This window comes from Lissotriton helveticus, chromosome 1_1, assembly GCF_964261635.1.
Source record: "Lissotriton helveticus chromosome 1_1, aLisHel1.1, whole genome shotgun sequence".
NCBI lineage: Eukaryota > Metazoa > Chordata > Amphibia > Caudata > Salamandridae > Lissotriton > Lissotriton helveticus.
Window position 1 is genome coordinate 1,385,670,060 of NC_136057.1, and position 22,529 is coordinate 1,385,692,588.

The window sequence follows — 22,529 nt, forward strand, 5'->3', positions numbered from 1 at the left end:
CCTCCAACCTGGCAGCTCAACATTGTTTTGTCTCAATTAATGAAGGCACCATTTGAGCCTATCCACAAAGCGTATTTGACATTTTTAACTTGGTTTGTCCCTTCTCCTTGCTTTAACCTCTTCACGTCGCTTGAGTGATATTCACGCATTTACCATTAAGCCTCCTTTTCTCCAATTCAAATCGGACTGTGTAGTGCTTCGCCCCAACCCGGCTTTCATGCCTAAGGTGCCCACTGACTTTCACCTCAATTAACCTGTTCTCTTAAAGACTTTCTTTTCCAATCGTCAATCTCCAGCGGAGCAACATTTACATTCTCTGGACGTTAAGCGATGCCTTAAATTTTACATTGATAGGACGGCACCCTTTCGCAAATCTGTTCAGCTGTTCATAACCTACAGACGCATGTACAAGGAGCGTTCTGTCACCAAGCTATCTATTGCCCGTTGGAATTCTTCAGCAGTTTCCTTCTGTCATCAGAAAGCTGGCAAGCCTCTTCAATCCTCGGTGAGAGCTCATTCCACCAGGGCGATGTCATCCTCTACTGCCCTGTTTGCTGGTGTGCCGATTAACCACATTTTCTGAGCAGCTACGTGGTCCAGCAGGCACACTTTCACGAGACATTACTGCCTTGAAACGATCAACAAAGCTGATATGGCAGTGGGACAAGCGGTGCTTCACAATCTTTTTAACTAAGGTAAGCCTCTGCTTTCTACCCTCCACCTATATGGTTTGTGTAATGATATTGGTATTTTACTATTATCATTCCTATCTGGCTATGCTTGATATTTTGCATTTTCATGCCTATACATTGCTGATTTTGCTCTTGCTGCCAGCTATTACTTCTCACTATTCTATTCAAGCATGTGAATCTATGAAAGACACCCTAAACTGGAGAAGAACAATTGTTACTTACCTGTAAACAGGTGGTTCTCCAGTATTGGTGTCTTTCATAGATTCACATGCGACCCACCCGCCTCCCCTCAGAGGCTTGCTTGTCCTCCTAGACTCTTTTGTCACTCTTCTGCTACAAAAATCTGATGGCCTGAGCCTCTGAGGAGAAGGTTCTGCAGGGGTGCTTGCGCCTGATTGGCTGTAGTTTGGACTAACACAATGACAGGGATATGTTGCAAAAGTTTTCTCTCTCTCCATGTATTCCTGTGTGGGAATGATGACCTGGTATTTGCAACTATTTCTAGTGTGTATTTCTATGTGTTATGTTTTTACATACATGTTTTATAGGGATTTTATTGCTATTGTATTTACCGTGGGGCTCCCACTTCGACGACGGGGAATATTCAAGCATGTGAATCTATGAAAGACACCAATACTGGAGAACCACCTGTTTACAGGTAAGTAATAATTGTTCATATTTGGTGTCATGGACTGCTGCCCAGGCTTAGAATAGACCGTGGTAGCTGATCCATAAGTATTTTTTTCCAGAAATTGTAAGTTTACGCTTCTGTGAGTAGGCAAAAGTCCCCACCCTTCCCATAAGTGAAATCCTTCCACTGTAAAGTAAAGCCTGCAGCCCCGGGGCAGCGGGTGAGATGTAGCACAGTATTATGGACACTGGCCAAAGGCACGATAGGTCCACTGCACGTCTACTGCGTGATTTCAAAATGTATCCAAACTCCAGAGATCATCATAAGACTGACGTGTTACTTCGCCTTGAGATTTCATGTCCGCAAATGTTGAAAGAACCCTCTGATTGTCTAATGGCTCTATACCCAGTCTCATGGTCTGTGATTGACAACAGAACCCCATGATGGGATCATGGGATCAGAACTTTGAAAGAACCCTGGGATATCTGTACCCAGTCTCATGGTCTGTGAATGTCAGCAGAACCCTATGATGCCAATGCAGGACCACAACATAAGGCTTTATGGCTTGTAAATGTCACCAAGACCCTACAGTGGCATTAGAGAACCACAGCAGGACACCAGTCTCATTCTGGTTCATCACTAAACCGAAGGGATGGCATGTACTTGCCTAAAGGCCCTATGCCACCTGAAGTCCTTTAGAACAGATGCGGGCAGGAGGAAACAGAAGGCAAGGGTGAACACCACAAAAGACCAACTTTGGCTGACGCTGACCAGCCTAGTGTGCAGTTCTTCAGATGGAACCATGGTGCAAACAAGGCCTGGGTGTCGCTGGGGCAACACCGGGTCATTAGATCTGCGCATGTGTGGTGACCGATTGAGAGGAATTGGAGGTCTAAGACCATGACAAGAAGTGCTTAGGCATGCTGAAAGGGAGAGTGAAACACATTCGAATCAGCCCTTATGCACTGCCAAACCCAACCATATCCACAGAGGACTGGTGACGTACCCATTGCATAACCAACCCACATCTACCAATGCTTCAAGGGTACACCCATGACCCGCTCAGGCATGCCGAATACTCTGTCATACTAGCCCATACATTTCCAGCGTGTCAAAGAACCCCACGCACACCAAAACCACACCAGTCTCACCCATCACACATCACACCCAACCCACTTACAGCCATCAAAGTGGACCCGCACCCTTGCTGCATGTGCCATAACTAATTTACTACACGTACACCTTAAGGAATCAACTAACCACACTGATATTCCACCCCAAAGCACCACCATACTAACAGACAACAAACTGAATACACTCAGTGTTTATCGACCACTCCAAGCGTTACCTACACATACCCATCATTGCTGACTGGAAGATGCCAATGCCCAGCACACTGGGTATCCCACTCTAACCACAGCAACCACACACCTTATGACTAACCATACTCTGGTATTCATTTTGAAACTAAATCTTACACAGTCAACATGCAAGATGGTTAATATGCCCACCCACGCCATCACCACACCCAGACCAGCCACCACAACCTCCCAGCACAGCCATCTAAAAATCAGGCACCAATGCCCAACCCACTGGGTATCCCACACTAACCACAGCCACCATTCATTTTGAAACGAAATCTTACACAGTCAACATGCCAGATGGTTAATATGCCCTCCCACGCCATCACCACAACCAGACCAGCCACCACAACCTCCCAGCACAACCATCTAAAAATTAGGCACCAATGCCCAACCCACTGGGTATCCCACACTAACCACAGCCACCACACACCTTACGACTAACCACACTCTGGTATTCATTTTTAAACTAAATCTTAACAGTCAACATGCCAGATGGTTAATATGCCCTCCCACGACATCACCACACCCAGACCAGACACCATAACCTCCCAGCACAGCCTAGCGCCATAACCCCTGGTCCACACTGTTCCGGAACCCCGCTCCGAAGGGTCTTTAGTCGTGATCAGCTGCTGAAGCTTAATCCGGGTATTGATAAAGAGGGCTGTACATTCTCAGGCCAGACACTGATGGCCTGATAAGACCGCATCGGTGTTCATCCTGTTTGCTACCTCTCCCTGTGTTTATCTGGGAGCGGGTCCGGTCACCCCATATGACCTTCTCTTTTAAAGAGGTTTGGGGAGAGCACAATACCAGTTGCCTCCTGATTAATGCAAGATCTTTAGTAAAACATAGTGTGGAGTGTGCGGAACTTATTCAGGATAGAAACATAAATATTGCCTTTATCACAGAGACTTGGACTGATGCAGCTTCTGGGCCAGACCTACCAAAGCAATCCCACCCAACTATTTGAACTTTGTTCTGGATAGGCCAGGGAAAAGGGGAGGGGGCCTGGCTATTATCTACCAGGCCTCTATTCAAGGGTCCTTTCAGACTATGGTGCTTAAAACATGTGAAGCCATGGGATATAAGCTCCAGTTATCTAACCATCAGTCCATTAAAGGCTGTCTTCTCTATAGGGCTCCGGGGGCAAGGGCCCGGTTCCTCGAAGAGATGAATAACATCCTTGAGGAAGCCCAGTGCGCAAATTCTTTTATAGCCCTAGGTGATTTTAATTTCTACCTAGAGGACAGTACTGACCCTGACACGCTCACATTATCTGAAGCAATGCACGGGGCAGGACTTACTCAATTGGTTAAGGGAGCGACACATCTGGCGGGATACACGCTAGATGGAATCTTTGCGAACAATCCTGACCTAAGATTTGTAAAGGTCGAACCCATGGCCTGGACAGACCATGCTGCGGTGCTGTTTAACATCTTCAACCCTCCCGTGCGTAAGTTTACGCGTGATGGGAATACCGTAATGACTTGTAGGCCCTGGAAAAAACTGGAGGGCACTGCTCTTGAGGAGCTTCTGGTGTCTTCTAGGACAATGTTGCCAATAGATGTGAACAAAGCGGCGGCCAGGTACACGGAATGGATCGATCAGGCCTGTCGTACCTTAGCCCTGCCGAAAGTATGCCGCTTGACGAGATCGGCCCAGTCAGCCCCATGGTTTACAGATGAGCTTAGGGATGCTAAAATTGTCTGTAAGAAGCTGGAGCGCATCTGGCGCTCCAACTATAATGATACAGACAAGGTCAGATTGAAAGCTGCACTAAGGATGTATAAGGATCTTATAAGGCAGGCTAAGACTTCCTATTTTACAGATCGGATCGAGAGGGCAAAGAATTCTTCTAGAGAACTCTTTGATACCGTTGCTGGCTTGGCCACTCCCAAGCCAGTGACCGTTCCTCCTAGTTTAGAACTATGTGAGGCTCTAGCTGAATTCTTTCTTAATAAAGTGCAGGCCATCTTCACCATTCTTGAGCCACAAGTCGCCTTGAGTTTATTAGAGGACTCCCACAGGTCTCCCGTGAGTATTCCTCAAGAAGAAAAATTTCTGGCATATGAATCAGTACATACCACAGACATCCTCAGACTACTGCAAGCTACTAACTCGGGTTCCCCTTTTGACCCCTGTCCAGTGTCAGTAGCAAAGCTGGCAGCCCTCCCAATTGCAGATACTCTAGCTGGGCTGTTTAATCAGATGTTTGATGTGGGTGACTTTCCTACATGCTGGAAAAGGGCCTCCATCTTTCCTTTGCTCAAGAAGCCCACACTGGATATTAATGATCCAAACAGCTATAGGCCCATTGCCAGACTGCCGCTCTCTGCCAAACTAATCGAGAAGGCCATGAACCTCCAACTATCTGCCTTCCTGCGCTCAACACAGGGCTTGGACCTAGCGCAACATGGGTTCAGGGAAGGCCACAGTACTGAGACCGCCCTGATCAAATCCACGGAGGAGGTCAGGAAGGCTCTTGATGCAGGAGGCCAAGCTGTTCTGGTTCTTCTCGACTTATCCGCGGCATTCGACACGGTCCACCACAAGGTGTTGGTGGACCGTTTAGAGGACTGCGGGATTCAGGGGAAGGCACTGAGTATCCTGAAAGCCTTCTTGAGGAACAGGGTTCAGGTGGTGGCAATGGGAGATTTCGAGTCAAAACCTTTCGAACTTCCAGGGGGGTCCCTCAGGGATCCTCCCTAAGCCCCACCCTATTTAACCTTTATGTTTCCTCTCTTGCCCCGGTGATCCGATCCTACGGGTTCGAGTTAACATCGTATGCCGATGATACCCAGATTGTGGTATCATTGCTCCCGGGAAAAAATCTAGGCGTTGCCGCCAGGTTTCAAGGTTGTATGAAAGCAGTCAGCATCTGGATGGAAAAAAACTGCTTAAAATTGAACTCCTCTAAAACTGAGGTGTTACTTTTTGGGCAGAATACCAATCTTTGGGGCCCTGAATGGTGGCCGGAAGATATGGGATCCCCCCGCACCCCGCTATAAAGGTGAAGAATGGAGGAGTAATCATTGATGACCAACTCTCCTATAAACCCCAAGTAAATGCGCTTTCATCATCCATCCATTGGACCTTGAAAATTATCAGGAAAATCCTTCCCTTTTTACCAGTAGGGAGCAGAAAGACGGTGGTGTCAGCCCTAGTGCTCTCCCGCCTCGATTACTGTAACAGTCTACTACTTGAGGCTCACCAGGGGCTGCTTAATAAGCTGAAGATACTACAAAACGTGGCGGCCCGTCTTATTCTTGGCCTGCTGAAATTCGTTTCCGTTTTCAGGGAGCTGGATAAGCTGCATTGGCTCCCGGTGCGGAAGCGGATCAGGTTCAAGTCCCTATGCATTGTTTACAAAGCGCTCCATGGAATAGGCCCAAAATTCCTCCAGCAGCTCTTCCAATGGTATACGCCGGAAAGACAATTAAGATCGGCTAACTTGGGGCTGATCAAGACTGCCCGCGTTAGGAAGGTGCGTTGGGGGGGGCCGAAGCTTTGCGAGAGGGGCAGCGATGGCTTGGAATGCTCTTCCTTTAGCTTTAAAGCAAAGCACCAACCTTTTGGCATTTCGAAAAACACAGAAAACTTGGCTATTCTCGAGCTAGATCAGAGATCATAAACCCAGGGAGCTACCACTTTAGCGCCTGGACACCGGTTGGTATTAGTGCGCTCTATAAATGGTATAAATAAATAAATAAATAAATAAATAAATAAAATCAGGCATGCTATGTGCCATAAACACCAGGGGCTGTATTATGGCATGTGCCTCGTTAGCGCAATGGGCTTGTGCGCCTGCTTTGCACACCCACAGATCGCTTCGGTATTACAGAAAGGGCCACAGACACTTGTGCAGCCTATTTTTGTAATACAGATAAGGCTGGTGCACATATTGCATCAGTGCCATCACCAGAGGCGGTCAGTGGAGTAACGAAACTTGAAGTCCCCCCCCCCCACCCCCACCCCCTCTGCAAGATACATGGAGGTGCCGCCAAAGGACTCAGTCTTGAAATCGGGCAGGGTACTCTGCTGAGAGGGCCGCTGTAGCTTGGATCCCCCCTGCACTGCAGGGGCCTATGTTACGCCACTGAAGAGGGTTTCCTCATTTGCATGGGGGCAAGTAAAGGAACCTCTTTGCCCCCGCGTCATTATAGACATGGGTGAAGAGGCAGACAAAAGATGTCAGGAGGTGCACCCCCCCTGATGGCAACCCTCTGGAGGGAAAGGGGTCCTATTGACCCCCCCCGATAGTCCCTTTTAGGCAGGTATTCACTCACGTCACCCACAAGGGGATCTCTCCCCCTCTTAAAAGTGCAGGTAGGTTGCCGCCTGCACAGTGAGACACGGAGCGGCTGCTGCAAAGCAACTCAGTTTTTCACTTGAACGCACTACTCCCAGGGCAGCACGACTTTGCGGCGTCCCTGAGGGAAGCATATTCAATATAATACGGCGCCCTCTCCTTGTTTGCGCAAGACACAATTACTGAGAGTGTGCCTGGTGCAAACATAGCGCACACCGTATTCTGTAATATGGCCTCAGGAATTGACACAATGACCCAGCACACACAAGAGGCACATGACCATGACTACCTAAGCATAGTGATAAAACCCTAGACAACAAATGACTCAACTACAAGTATTATTAAAAATCATATGCACGTCAACTGACCACCAACAAACCATGTAGCTATCCGCTAATACCGAATGGGGCAAGATCAACATTAAATGCACCATGGTTACCCTGCAGCATCAGCCACTCCCCCGCCCCCCAAATCTGGAACACATTACCTTTGGTCACATCCTTGCTCACAAAGGCCTACACCCTGACTGCTCTGCAACGCCCCTTAGCACACACACTCCTCACTGAGGGACACTGGCACAGACTCTCGCCTCCAAGCCAGATCTCGCCTAGACCCTCAGGTTTTACATTATCGAGAAATGAGACGCGATTAAACCATTGGGGCTATTGAGGATGCACACGATGTAGTGCTTTGAGGAGCGAGTCTCACACCCAATGAGGACTGTACCAGTGATCGGCACTAGCACCCCATGCGACTCTCCCCCCAGGAATCACTCACATCCAGCCAGATTAAGAGAAGAGGACACCTGCTCCATGAGGGAGAGCGTGCACCAGTCAGTGAATCCCCCTCACAATCATTGAGAGGGAGACCTCTCAAAAAGTGTAACACACCCACCCACAGAGAGACTGTGCGCCCACGAGACTCGCACACAATGAATGAAACTTCAAGCGAGTAACCCCACTAGAGAGACTGATCAACAGAACGGAATGTTCCCTCAGTAACTGAGTCTGTGCTGTCACCTGGGGAGACTGACAGCACACCCTTTCTCACACCAAACTTTCCCGCCCCCTTCCTTGACCATACTAAGCCTTCCATTCACCTTCATCGTCCGCCGGCTGTGCTCGAGCTCTCCATTTCAATACTCTATTCATCCGCCCACTCACCCACGCGTGCATCCCACCTCCACTGAGTTCGAGTATCCCAGCTCAGCTCTCCACACGCTCCATTCATCTATCTATGCATCCCCCATTTCTCTAACCTCTTCCATTGTTGGTTGCTCAGTCTCCATCTCAATTAATTAATACATTGATAAAGTCCCTCACCTGTCCCTCGTTTGAGTGTAAGTGCTGCTGCTCTGCTCCCTCCTCAGCCCTGACTAGTTCTGTTCCTTCCCCGTCCCCCTTAAATGACTAGGAAAGTGCCCGAGAGTGTCAGGTGCACCCAAAGTCACGCAGCCAATCCGCGGGGAGGCTCTGGCAACCAGCCCAGCTGGGGGAATTACTTTAACAGAGGAGGCCCAGGGCCATAGCAAGCAGTATTTATTTTGGGGAGGCAGAGCCCCCAGCAAAGAAAAATACGTGTATGTGGAAAGGGGAGGTAGGCTGGAAGAGGTAACATTTAAAATGTGCTTTATTGACACAGTGATATTTCAAACCACAAAATTATTTTTTGTGCTGCTGTTCCTTCTCAGAAGTGAAAATGGGTGACAAATGGCACATTTTAAAGCCACAACTGAACATAGTTCAAAAAAACCCATACAGCAGAGATAGAAATTACCCTCTTGTTACAAGTGGAAAGGGAACGCTTTTGTCAACTGCTGCACATAATAGCACATTGAGCCAGTAAACTGGTTCAAAACCTGATATGATTTCAATGTAAGGAGGTTTGGAGTTTCCCTTGCAATGGACTCTTTTCATGAGTTGTGGCATATGTCCACTACCTCAAGTGGAAGAGCCTGGGTCTCGGCCGAAAACCCAATAAATTACTCGCAAGAGGTGCCACCACCAGGGGCAAGGAGGGGGGGTTCCAATGTTAACCCATCGCAGCCTCAGGACATATCGGACCGTTGCAGCTAAAGTAACGGTCCGCAAGAGATCATAGGAGCAGATAACTTTGAGTCTTTTCTCACACCCAGCCAAAAAATGAAGGAGGTTGACCGCAAGGGCAAACAAGCAAAAAAGAGAAAACTTTGAAACAAGATCCGTCCTGTTATGCGGGGAGATCTGTGGCCCTGGGCAGGGATTAGAGTGTGGGCGGGCGCAGAGACTAAGGCCACACCACACTGCTGGTCGGAAGTGAGGACCTCGAGCGGCCGTCCTCCTTTTATGTTAACCTCGGAAGCCAAGCCTGGCCTGCGGGTGTGGTGTATCTCTGAGGCGGCCACTAGACCGCCAACTATTGCATCCCTATCCAACTCAGTCTTTGAAACAAACACAATGTTCAAACATGTCAATTGATAAAATGCACAGTCTCAGTACTTGCGTGGACCTCGAGCTACGGTGGCCGGCGTAATCAGCAGGCAAAGTCCCAGAGTCGCTGGCTCGGACGGGGATTCGGCCTCAGGCTGCACCTCTGGGGCAGCCACGCAGACTCATGCCGTCAGGGCCTGGGTCCTCGGAATGAGGGCCGGGCTGAGGGGAGTTGGTCGTCTCCGAGGTCTCCTCGCCTCCGCCGCTTCCCGGTCTTGCCTCCCTGCTCTCTGGCGCGGGGGTGGCGGTAGAACTTGGCTGATCATTTGAGGACCTCCCGGGTGTTCTGCTGGGACCTCCTTGAACAACGAGATGTTCCGGGACACCTCCTCTCCTCCTGTTCGTGCAGTAATCATGGTTCTGCGGTTCGCGGTGACAGTCCAGGTGCCTGGCTCGTAGTTCGTTCGGAATTTTCCTCCCGGACGGCGGTCCCGTAGGATGACGGTAGCCCCTGTGCGGAGCGTTCTTGGTGTGGCATGGCAGCGGAGACTTACTTGCTGGTTGTGTCGGACTCTCCTTCCTTGCACTTCCTCCGCTTCCAGTGGGGGTGACGACCACTCTGGGCAAGTGGGAATCGGGTCTCTTCTGGGGCCACGGAGCTTGAGTGCCCACGGGCTTCTCTGGGTTGTACAGTGGGGTGTGCTCCGGTATTCTCTCAGGAACTCATGGAGTCTCTGTTATGAGTCTGGGGCCATTGAGGGGTGATTTGTCTGTGATGGATCCCTCGCTGTATAAGAAACGCGGCGAACTCTGCTCCTTGGAACGGCGGTCCGTTATCGCTGCGTACTTCATGGGGAAACCCGAACATGGCGAAGACCTTTTCTAAGACTGGTCCCACGTGGTTGAATGCAGTGGATATCACGGGCTCCTCTATGGGGTACTTTGAGAATGCGTCGACAATCACCAGCGTGTGCTGCCCTCCGGGAAAACTCCCAAAGTCCACGCTTACTTTGGACCATGGAACGGTACAGGCTTCCTCGGTGATTATTGGGATTGGTCTCTTGGGGGTGCTTGTCAGCTGACATGGTGGACAGCGGCGACCATGTTCTCCAGCTCAGGGAACCAGACTTTTTCCCTTATTCGTGCCTTCATTTTGGTCACCCATTTTCCCCTCATTCGTGCCTTCATTTTGGTCACCCCTTGATGTCTTCCATGGGCTTGTTGGACTGCCCGATGTTTAAGGCTTTGCGGTATCACCAGTCTGGACCCTCTCAGCAGGATTTCGTCACTGGTGGCGCTGAGCTCATGCCGTACTCGCCACATCTTCGTCAGGTTGTCACGGTCTTCAGGGCTCAAGGAGTTGGCCTGGCAAAGGTAGTTTGTCCAAGAACCTTCTTGGATCGCTCGCAGGGTCTTGGTGTATACTGCATCCGCTGCTGCAGCCTCTTTCACATTGTCTAGGGTCATGCTCTGGGGGCATGCCCCTAGGGATATCAAGTGGGCATAGTGTTCGACATCGTCGGCATCCTCCTGCGCTTCTGGCGGAACTGGGTGCCTCGATAGGAAGTTGGTTGCAAGCCCACTTGATGGCTAAGGCCTCCCGCTCGATTTGAGCGTACCTCGTTTCCGTGGGTGTGAGAGCCTTGCTGGCGAACGCTAGGGCCGCCCAGTGACTGGGCTCGTGTTCTTGAGCCAGTACTGCTCCAAGTCCTACTGGGCTTGCATCGACCAGTACCTCTGTTCGTTTTGCCGGATCAAAGTAGGCCAGCGTTGCCTCCCCCAGGAGGGCATCTTTTATGCCTCGGAACGCCTCTTCCTCTCTTTGACCCCACAGCCAGGTTGCCTCTGCTCTTGTGAGGGCACGCAGCTGTTCCGCTCGGGTGGCCAGGCGGAGGATAAACCTCCCGCAGTGTGTGGCCATACCCAGGAAACTTCGTACCTCCGTTGGTGTTGTCGGCGCAGGGGCATCTTTGATGGCCTGCGACTTCCTCGGGTCAACTTAGATGCCTTCCTGGTTGAATACATACCCGAAGAACTCAAGGGATGGCTGGAAGAATTGACATTTGTCTTTGTGCAGGGTTGCTCTGTACTCGCTGAGGCTCTTCAGTGTGTCGCTGAGGTGTTTTTGGTGATCCGCTGCTGTTGCTGAGTGGATCAGAATATCGTCACTCATGTTTAGCACTCCGGTAGTCCCGATAACAGCTCCCGTAACATGTTTTGGAATATTTTGGCTGCCGAGGATATTCCGAAATTCAACCGTTTGTACCTCCGTAGTCCTAGGTGGGTGCCGAAGGTGGTGATGTAGCGGCTTTCTTCTGATAGGGGAAGTTGGTGATACCATGCTTTCAAGTCGATTTTTGAAAACCATTTGGATCCATTGACATCTGCATTGATGTCATCCATTGTTGGTGTTATGTGGCGTTCCCTTCGAATGGCTATTCGGCAACCTCATACCAATGCAGAGGCGTATGGCTCCTGGCTGTTTCAGCTTTTCAGCGATAACCATCGGGTACACCCAGGTCGTGGGCCCGGATACTTTTTCAATGACCCCCTGCTTCTCCAAAGCTTCTAGCTCCTTTTCCACCAGCGGCCGCAGGTGGAACGGGACTCTCCTAGGACGCAAGGCGATGTGTCAATGTGTAGTTTGATGGGGTCGCACTTGATGCATCCAAGCCCCTGGAAGAGTTCGGGGAACTTGCTGAGTAGCTCCTTTACCTGGTACGTCTGGATCCTCCTTGCGAAAGAGATGAGCCCCAGGTCTTCCACGGTGTGGCTTCTCAGTAGGGTATCTGCTTCCCTGTCGATGACATGGATGGTTGCCATTACTTCGAGATTATCTGCCTTGATGGGTACCAGGTGTGTCGGACCCGTATGCATAGATTCTGGTTTTGGACGGCATTACAAAAGGGCGAGGTCATAGACGGCGGTATTGTTGGAGGCCCATAACATTCACTGTCGCTCTCTTGTCGACGACTGCTTTTATTTCTGTTCCTGCGACGTCGACCATACATGTTGGCTGGGGCTGGCGGCGTTGCTTGAGTTCCCTCGCGAATGATACTAGGTAAACCTCCTCCTCATCATCTTCTGAGGAGTCCTCCACCGTCTATAGGTGTTTCTTGCTCTCTCTCTTTTTTTTAAATATTTTATTTATAATTTTTATAATGCATACATATTACAACAAGTCAATGCATTGTGCAGGGCGACAAGTTACATAATAGCAAGTCCATGTCTATTACAATAGATAACGAATATTCAGCAAGCAATCATGAAAACAATAGCTTAACAGTGCTGTGCTGCCAGGTAAGTGCGAGAGAAAAGACTGGGGAGATGACATGCAGGGCGGGAACCCCAGGGGGAAAGGCGTAGGGACGGTCGAGGCCATGCCAGACAGGGGTAAACGGGGAACAGCACCGACGGCCACCGCGGACCAGGGTCCGGCGGGGAGCGCGGGAGAGGCAGCCCGGGTAGGGATCAGCTGTCAACGTGGTAAAGGATGGGGAAGGAGAGGGCTGTTAGGCGCAGTCATCAGCAGCGGCCACCGCGGACCCAGGGCCGGCGGGGAACGCAGGGGAGGCAGCTCCGCTAGAGGGGGAAGCGGGAGAGGAGATAGGCAACCAGGGGGCCCCAGATATCAACCGGGCGCGATCTGGCCGGCATCAGGTCCCAAAATTCAGACATGAGCGTTTGACAACGGGAGGCGTCCTCCAGCCAGGCTGCGACCTCAGGAGCGGGACGACAGCTCCAGCACATAGCTATTCTTCGCCTGGACTCGAACCAATCCACCGCGCGGCCAAAGTTAGAGCACCTGAGCTCGTCTGGGTCCCTGCTCAACCAAATCCCTAGATAACACGTGGGGCCGGAAGCCCACTCAAAGGGATAATCAGGCGCGAACGGACGGGTGGCGTCAGTTAAGGGAAAGAGCACAGATTTATTCCAGTTGATCTGGACTCCCGAGAGTCCGCCGAACCGAATGACCTCTCACACCAGGGGGCTGAGTTTGTCCTGGGGTGGCGTACATAAAGAGTGACATCGTCCGCATACATGGATACCAGGAGAGAGCGAGATGAAAAACCGATGCCCCTGTGGGTGTGGTGCTGCCGCAACCGAGCAGCTAGGGGTTCCATAGCGATCGCTAAAAGCATGGGCGACAAAGGACACCCCAGCCTAGTGCCGCGGGATATAGCAATGGGATCAGACACCAGTCCGTTTATACGGAGCCTGGCCGTGGGATTAGTATATAGAAGACGAATATTCTGCAGACAATGGGCACTAAAGCCCATGCACGATAGAACATAGAATAAAAAAGGCCACTCCAGGGTATCAAACGCCTTCGTGGAGTCGAGCAATGCCGCTATGACTGGGAGCTCCAGGTTAATTTGGTGTAAAACGGAGAAAATGGTTCGGAGATTGTGGGAGGTGGCCCTGCCGGGGATAAAGAGAGATTGATCCGGGAGTGCAATGGTGGGCATTAATAGTAAGAGTCGAGAGGCGATTCATTTGGCGAAGATCTTGTTGTCTATATTAATAAGGGAAAGGGGGCGGTAAGAGTCACACCGATCCGCAGGCTTATCGGGTTTGAGAAGGAGGGTCAGCGAGGCCTCGCGAAGGGATGGTGGGAAAGTGCCTGTTCGAAGGATTCGTTATACAGAGCGGCTAAATGCGGAACAAGAGGAGCGGCGAACGTTTTATAGAAGGAAGCTGGCAGGCCGTCGAGGCCCGGTGCCTTATCAATCGGAAGGCTGTTTATCGCCGCCAGTATTTCCTCCTTCGAAAAAGGCTCGTCTAGGAATTTCCAATGATAATCCGCTAACCAGACCAGGGCAATAGACTCAAAAGATTGGTCAAACTCCACCGAGGGGGGGAGAGCCGGCGGAGTAAAGATCGGAATAGAATGCAGCAAACCGGGCGCATATCTCCCCAGTGGACGTGGTGTGATCCAGACCCCCGTCACAGAGTGGTGATATAGGAAGCAGCCCGAGAAGGACGCAGTAGCTTAGCAAGGGTGCGCCCCGGGCGGTCCCCCTCCCCAAAGCGACGAGCCCGACCCTCCCTGCCCAAAAAGGAGAGCCCGCGGCCAGCTTCGTCAGAAAATTCAGTGTGTTTCTGGCGCAGAAGCGCCAGCACATCAGGACCAGGATTCAATAGCAGAGCAGCATCAAGGTCACGTATCTCTCCCTCCAACCTAGCCAGCGTGGACCGAGTAGACCAAGAACGCCCTTTTGCTTAGAAATGCACTCCCCCCGAATGTATGCCTTAAAACTCTCCCAGAGGACGGAAGTGAGTCCACTGATCCCGCGTTGAGCTCGAAAAAAGTAGTGATGGAGGACTGAAGTTCATCACAGAATACGGTGTCCCTGAGGGCACTGGGAGAAAGGCGCCAGGAGAAGGCCCGACGCTGAGAGAAGGGGGGTTTAATGATAAGCTGAACCGGCGCATGATCAGATAGGGTACGGGCCATGTGAGTGGCATCGACCGTCCAAGACAAAACATCAGGTGAAGTTATCCAAAGGTCAATTCTCGACCAGCAGCCGCGCGCACCCTTCACACAAGTCCCCTCACGGGCCTCCGGGCGAAGATGACGCCAAACATCGAAGAGCGAATTGTCAATCAGGATAGAGGACAGAGCACTGGCAGCCCGCGGATGGGACCGGTGGACCCCCGAGCGGTCCAGCGTCCCGGAAAAGGCTACATTAAAATCCCCACTCCAGATCACAGCAGCAGGGCTACAGGAGGAGATCACCGGCTGAGCATACAGTAGGCCGTGCAAAACTACGTATCTACCATCCAGATCAATTAGGGCATTGGAAGTCTGCCAAGGGAGACCTCAGGGAAGCAGAATTGAGACCCCCCTGGCGTAGGAGGAATAAGTAGGGGAATGTGCCTCCCCCAGTAACGCGCATGTAGCCTTGATACCGAGCTGGAAAGCAGGTGAGTTTTCTGCAATAAGCAAATATCCATGCAGTGGCGCTGCAAGTGGGCATGGGTCAGGCGGGCTTTGCGGAAGTCATTAAGGCCACTGACATTCCAAGTCCAGCACGTAATATTAGCCATTCAGGGAAGAGTCAGAGGCAGCGAAGTGCGAGGGGAATCCGCCAGGAAACCAATCGCGTACCACCCCCCAATCCAGCAGGAGGGAACGAGGACCCCCTGGGGCAAGGAGGACAGGTGGCGGCCCGAAGGTCGCTGAATCCAGACAGGGGAGGGCAGACGCAAGCGCCAGGAAGCAGGGGGATCGGTGGTACGAAAGACGCACCGCTGTGACACCGCTGATGAGGGGAGGAGGGCATATGGTGGCAGCAAAAGGCAAACGCCAGGACAGAAGCAGTGCACTCCGCCACTGAGGCGACAAGATAGGGCCGCAGATAGGGCGCAGTGCTTGGGATGGAATAAACATGGCTAGTCAGGTTCAAAAGAGCAGCAAATGTTTCGCCGGTGACAGGGATGCAGAAGATCAGACATGGCACAATATGAGCATTGGAGCATACAAAGAAAAAAAAACATCAAGAAAACAGCAATACGACAAAACCACAACATCATGTGGAAAACGCTCCCACTCCTCCACCCCCACCCCACCAGAAAACCTAGGTCCGCATCTAGTGGACATGACCCAGAACCCCCCAACCGCACTGCCCACTCCAACCCCCCAATCAGGCTGAGAATACCACCCACCCCACCCCGGGAACCCAAAACCTGGATCGGGAATCAAAAACAAGGAGGTGGGAACCATCCCAGGTAGGGCATGGCAGGGCTCGGCGAACACCCCTGCGAGACAGCAGGGTGGCCAAGCTAAGAGCAAAAAGCAGCCTCCTGAAAAATAAAGTGTAAACCGTACATTTCACATGCCCAGCGGGCCTGAAGAGGAGCCCCATAACAGCCAAGAAGAGGAAAGGAGAATACATGGCACAATAACAGCAGCGGGGGTCAGTAAACCAACACATATGAGCAATCCACAGTTCGCACTGAGCAGGGCACCCGCAGACAATAAAGGGGTAGGAGTTGCAAGCAAAAGGATAGCATGGACACGAAGGTCCGACATTAACCATCAAAGACAATGCGAAATACAAACAGTGACCGGCCTGGACAGTTAGTCATTGTCACTTAGCTGATTAGTGGTTTCATGGGATGACCCCGAGGGGGAATTCCAATAGTCTTTGTCTCGGCGTTTGGCAAAGGCAAGTGCTTCCCTCGGGTCGTGGAATACCAGCGTCTTGGTGCCCTGGCGGAATCTAAGTTTCGCCGGATATGCCAGGGAGTATGACACATCATGTTTTTGGAGGATTTGCTTGGCTGGCAGAAATTCTCTCCTTGCGGCCTGCACGGACGCAGTGTAGTCGGGGTAAAAGGAGAGGGTATTGCCTTGGTGCGTGATGGTGCCCCTGTCCCTGGGAGCCATGAGGATGGCATCCCAGTCGCGAAAGTTCAATATCTTGGCCACGATGGGGCGGGGGGGGCATACGAGGGCGGGGGACCAGGGAACGGTGCGCGCATTCCACCACGAAGAAGGATGAAAGGACATCCCCAAAAAGTTCCCTGAGAAGGTCCTCCAGATAGTCCTCCATTTTGGAGATGTTGGTGGACTCTGGAAGGCCCGTAAGGCGGAGGTTGCTCCGACGTGAGTGCGCCTCCAAGTCCTCATTCTTTTCACGAATGACCACCAGGATTTTGTCTATTTGGAGCAGCTTCTGCCGATCTTTAAGTGCTCGCGTCCTCGGCGTCGGAGACCCTGGATTCAACATGAAGTAGCCTGTTGTAGTGTAGTTCCTATCTTCCCAATAGGCTCTGCGCATTGGAATAATACCTACAGCAGTAAAGGCCTAGGCCAGACGTTAACTAGGTCTACTACTGTCGATACTAGACTTAAGTTTTGGGTTTGCCAGCGTAGCTCAGAGTTCGCTAGAAACTTTCTCGAATGTTCAAGGAGGAATTAACTTCCCTGATTAGACAAGAAGGGATTTAGTTTCTGACAACCATAGAACATGACAACTTTGCTCTCCCCTAATCAAGAGTGTATCTCCAGAGTCGTGTGAGCACAAGGCAATTATTTTACTCAGTCAGTACGTGCATTCTTAGTCTCATCAGATTGTAGAGAAAAGGAAGAGACGGGCGTGTTCAATAAAAAGGTGTTATTTATTGATCAGTCTCTTTTCTCGTACAAGAGAAATGGATCGATATTATTGCAATACTTATAGTTAAGTAAAGTGCATACATTAAAAACAATAGTATAAAATAATACTGTAAAAACATTGATATGGTTTCTGAGCCATATGATGTTTAAAATGATTAAAATATATTTACATACACATATACATTTGACTAAACGTACTCAACTGGTGTTTCTAAATACGCCTACCCTGTGTACCTGACCTAAGTCTAATGCGTGGGCGGGAATAGAAAGTTACAGTTTAAGTTAAGTTTGTTTTTACCAAGTGAATAACTAAAGAATTCTCTGTGAGGGGTTATTCAGTTCTGTACCTGGAAGTTAGGATGAATGAGGAATGGTATCTCTTTCTCTGGTCTCGATATTCCAGGCTGCCTGCGAGGGCTGCCCGAAAGCGCCGGTGCTGGGTCTCTCGGTAGGAGATAGCAGCGCGTCTCTCAGCGCGTCAGGAAGGCGGGGCTGCTGCCAGCGGGGTCTGCTCTGCTTCTGGGCTTCGGCAAGTATGGCTGCTCCATCTTGTCACCACGCGTGTGTTTGCATAGGGCAAGATCGGCAATATTTATACCTTAAAGGTGCCGAGATTGACGTAAGGATGGACATAGATACGTCAATAAAGATGTCATACGACTTGCTCGTTAGCACATTCTTTTACTGAAGTTCTCTGTGAAATCAAAACAATGGCCGCACGGATTTTCCAGGTTGTCATAGGTTTGATTTGTTATGAGAACGTCGTATGCCTTATCAGGGGCTGGAGGAATGTCGCTTGTCTAATTAGATCTCAAGCGTTATGACCTAATCAGATAACACGTTCCTGTGCCGTAGTGTGACTGCGTCAGATAACGGTATCTGCATCATGGGGGCTTTTCTTGCCTCATGGGCTGACTGTTAGTTAACTTGATAGTTAGTTTAACCAGAATAGGGTCAGGAATAGGGGGATCGATTCAGAACCTATAGGAATACATGACACCCACTCCACGCTAACTATGGTCATATTTACTAATCTACGCATAGTATAACATAGTACAACATACTATAGAGTATAGTGTATACCTTACCACCCCAAAATACATAAATGCATTTTGAAATTTTCAAATATACTGAAAAATTGCAGTCATATATATCGTATGCACTTAAGCTATGAATTAAACGCTAAAGTAAACACGCATTTGTAGACATTATTGCTTATTTGGTATATGAGAAATACACATGAAATGGCTCTTAATATGGCTATACAGAAAGAAAGTTCGAGACCATTTCATCACATAATAAAATATTTGTGAACATACCAGCGGGCAACTAAAGTTTATAAAGTATCTAAAAATAGAAATCTTAGTTCTCTAGGAATAGTTTCTTACTTTAAGCAGAAGATAAGTGTCCCGAAAATTTTGTAAGAAATAATTTGGGGCTGCTAAAAAATTGTTGTCCGTGAACTGGTGGGAAAAATTGTTCATGTGACTTTATTTTTAAAGTTGAAGGCCGAATTCAGGGAACGCCGTGTGCGAGCTTGCTCAAAAGTCTCTATTTCTGTTCTGGAGAGAACATCATATCATTAAGGCTTTCGAAAAAACTGTCAACAGCTTCATGGGAAAGTTCCACTAAGTCGGAAATAGGTGTAACCATGCATTCGTGCGCATGATTGTCTCCATTGACATTCTGATTTGCATTGCTGACAGAAGGTCGTACCTGATCGATGCTGCTTTCATCTTGAACTTCACTACTCTTCAATCATAGTGGTGAAGACTCCACGAATGCCGTCATCAGGATTGGCAGCCTTTGAGGGCAGCACAAAGCGTGAACCTTGGTAGGAACCAACAATGTATCTGCATCCACTGGCGCATCCGATTGTAGCGTCAGACAGGTGTCTAACACGCATTCTTCTCCGCATAGCAGACACCTTAATACAGGTAAAACACATCTTTGCCACATTGGTCGAAATGATAGAAACCAAGTCATGTTCAGGTCTCTAAGCCGGGAGAGTCCCAGGATTTTTGATATCCGGTCCCGGTATCCAATGGCTAGGATTGTATCTTCCATTGTCGCGAGAGTTTGATCTGTGACATGGGTTGCCATAACGAAAAATAAGGACTAAGAATAGGATTCCTGCAATTAGTCCCAGGATCAGGGGAAGTCCGCCAAAAATCGAATGGACGAAATCTGGAAAAATACCCAGTATGGCTTTGAATGGTGTTAATGTCATCGAAAATACTGTCTTAAATACCTTTGAGACCCCAGTGGTATCAGAAATATTTAAGATTTGCTCAGGATTTCCGCGAAATGTACGGGTGAATTAGTTGATAATAATGTATGTATCTCTGCAGTCGTCCTTGCGACTTGTAGATCATACGTTTCTTTTGATGACGTGAGCCTTGTAGGCGTCTGAAGAAGCACTGTTTTCATTCTGCTTAAAGTATCTATTCGAATAGAAGTAATTTTCAAATTGGGCCATGCCCTTGCCTCCCTGTCTGGAAAGGAGCTGGGGAACAAAGAACGTCCACAGCACTTGACCTTCGCAGTCGTAGTGACTAGTTAAGGAGTCCCGGGCATAAGACTACAACATCTGCGGTCTACAATAAGAATGTAACTCCCATTATAGAGTCTTTGAAAGAATGGTTCTATTTCAGTTGCAGGTGCGCCTTGCTGGTGACATGAAAGGTTGTATGAATTCCCTTCACAGGCTCCATGCAAACTAATTCCGTTACACAGAAGCGTGCCGCTTAGTGACATAGCACAATTGTTGCCACTAAGAAACACTTTCTGGCCTTTATTACTGACACATGCATGTGAATAGGGCAGGTTCCAAGTTGTTTTAAGGTACCCCTTTCCCAATTTCTCGTACATGCCAGCCTGTATATATTTTTGGCAGTATTGAAACCTGAAGGTTGAGATTGGAATATTTATGATTCCGTGGATTATCCATTCACTGACAGGTCGTTCTGACATTGTCATTGGTAATCTTTCTAGTTTTTCAATGCTCAAGATTGTATAATCAGCACCCTTTTGCGCCATACCGATTTGTCTATCAGTAAGGTTAAAGATTTGGAATAGTGACGTTGTGTTGATTAAACGCCAAGGCACATAGCCTGAACGCAGATTTTGTAACGTCCAGCCAAGCTGTACAATAGAACGCAATTGTGACTGACCATGTTGTAATAATAGTAAGTCTTGCGATAATATATCGATTGCTGAAGACACAATGCTGTCCAATGAAAAAATTCTGGAGGACAGAGTCATTAACCCATTGTCCACTACAGAAAGTGATTTTTCCAAATTAATACGGTCAATTTCCCGTATTCTTTCTGCTGTTTCAATTTGAGTAACCTTCCAGGCCTCATTGTATGCTGCATATACAGAGGCTGCTATGAAACGCTTTTGACGCTGTTTGCGTGGTCCCATTATGAAATCACGCAAGTCAGCACCATCAGTAAGTAAAGTTAGGTGTTGCTTAATTTCTGCCAGTGTGGAAGTTTGTAGCCATTGAAGGCATAATTTGCCCACACTGTAGGTGGTTATTATCCCTGGGTGATGTCTTTGGCGATATCTAGGGTCTGGCCTGGTCATTTTGAACCCCTGTGTTTTATTCAGGAATCTGTCTTGACAGTTATTTGTATCTGTGGGCCAGATCAACCATTGTTTCCAATCAGGATGTGTTCTGTTTTGGTTTAATATATGGTTTACGTCTATCTCTTCATCCGTATCAGAGCTATTGCTAAACATTGTTGGCTTTGGAATAGACGGTTTATTTAAATCTTTGATTTTGGCTAGGCCAAGACAGGTGGTTTGTTGAACAGTGTCATTTAAAAATATCATTTGTTCTGGGATCATGCAAGCTCTAAACAAAGCTTCTAAACCCTGTACTTGCCATTCTTTTGTACCCCAAACACTTTTCAAATCAACATTTTTGTCCCAATAATCAAATCCAAAAGTATTCATTTTTTCAAAGAATGAATCTGAATATATCAATTTTGTGTTGGTTATCATGGTTTTCATCCCTGTCTTGTTTGACAATTTAAAATAAAATGTTTCAGCATTACTTGTGTTAAAACCTGAAAAATATGAATATTTGTCGTAAACTGTTCTTGAGCTCCCTTTTGGAGGTGTTGCACAATGTTCCCATTGATTATAATTTAAAACATTTCTAGGTTGTGCAGATTTATGTAAATAATGGTTACCATAGTGGTTATAGCAATACATACTATCATAATTTGTAGAACCTTGCAAATAATCATGTTTTGTAAATTTAGCAGACATTACTAAGTCAGACATCATGTTATTAATGCTTTCGAAGTCCCAATCATCAGTAAATGAGTTTGGTTTTGCAAAGTCACTCAAGGAGATCTTGATTTGGTGTGGATATTTCAGGATCTCGACCGGACCATAAATTTCATAGTCAGTGTTGTCCCAGGCTACCCCACCAGGTATAGGATTGGCTGTGAAGTTGGCTGAAGAAAGTTCTCTTTTCTCGACGTGTGAAGATGTGTGTGGTTTGAGGACCAAGTTGATGTTCTGACTTGCTGTGTCCATTTTAGCATATTTTCCCTCAATGAAGCGTCCCAAAGTTAATACCATGATGAGCCAAAGTATGAGGATAAATGCACCAAAACCCACCCAAAATTCAATCCATGGAGAAATCAGATATGTTTCTTTCAGTTGGTTCAAAAGTTCCTTAGCTTTGTCTTTAAAGGATTTTGATGATGGCTGTGTCTTTGATTCACTGAGGCTTTCAGAGGAATCATCGAAGTTGATGAAGTAGCCGGATGCAGTTCTGTCAATTGTTCCAATTGCTTCAGGATTTTTGTTTCTTGCATTTTCACTTGGTACTTCATTATAGATTGGTGTGTCTCTGCTAAATGTTTTTATTTGGGTTTTCAGAGGTCTGAGTTCTATTGCATTGTTGCATAGTCCTTGTTGTTCTTCTGTAGGCGTTTCGAATGTGATGAGCCTCTTTGTTAGGACCTCTGTACTGGTAG

General features: G+C 48.6%; 1 protein-coding gene across 2 annotated transcripts in view; it reads right to left on the bottom strand.

Annotated features, from left to right (window-relative positions):
* Positions 1 to 22,529, bottom strand: part of LOC144773069 (galectin-1-like) — a 131,722-nt gene that overhangs the window by 29,952 nt on the left and 79,241 nt on the right. Inside the window, exon 1 of one of the 2 annotated variants that reach the window (XM_078657871.1) lies at positions 8,319 to 8,389. The exons of the other annotated variant lie outside the window; for it this stretch is intronic. The gene's annotated coding sequence lies outside the window, so the exon portion shown is untranslated. Of the gene's footprint in view, positions 1 to 8,318; positions 8,390 to 22,529 lie in introns of those variants that run through there. 2 annotated transcript variants of the gene reach the window in all.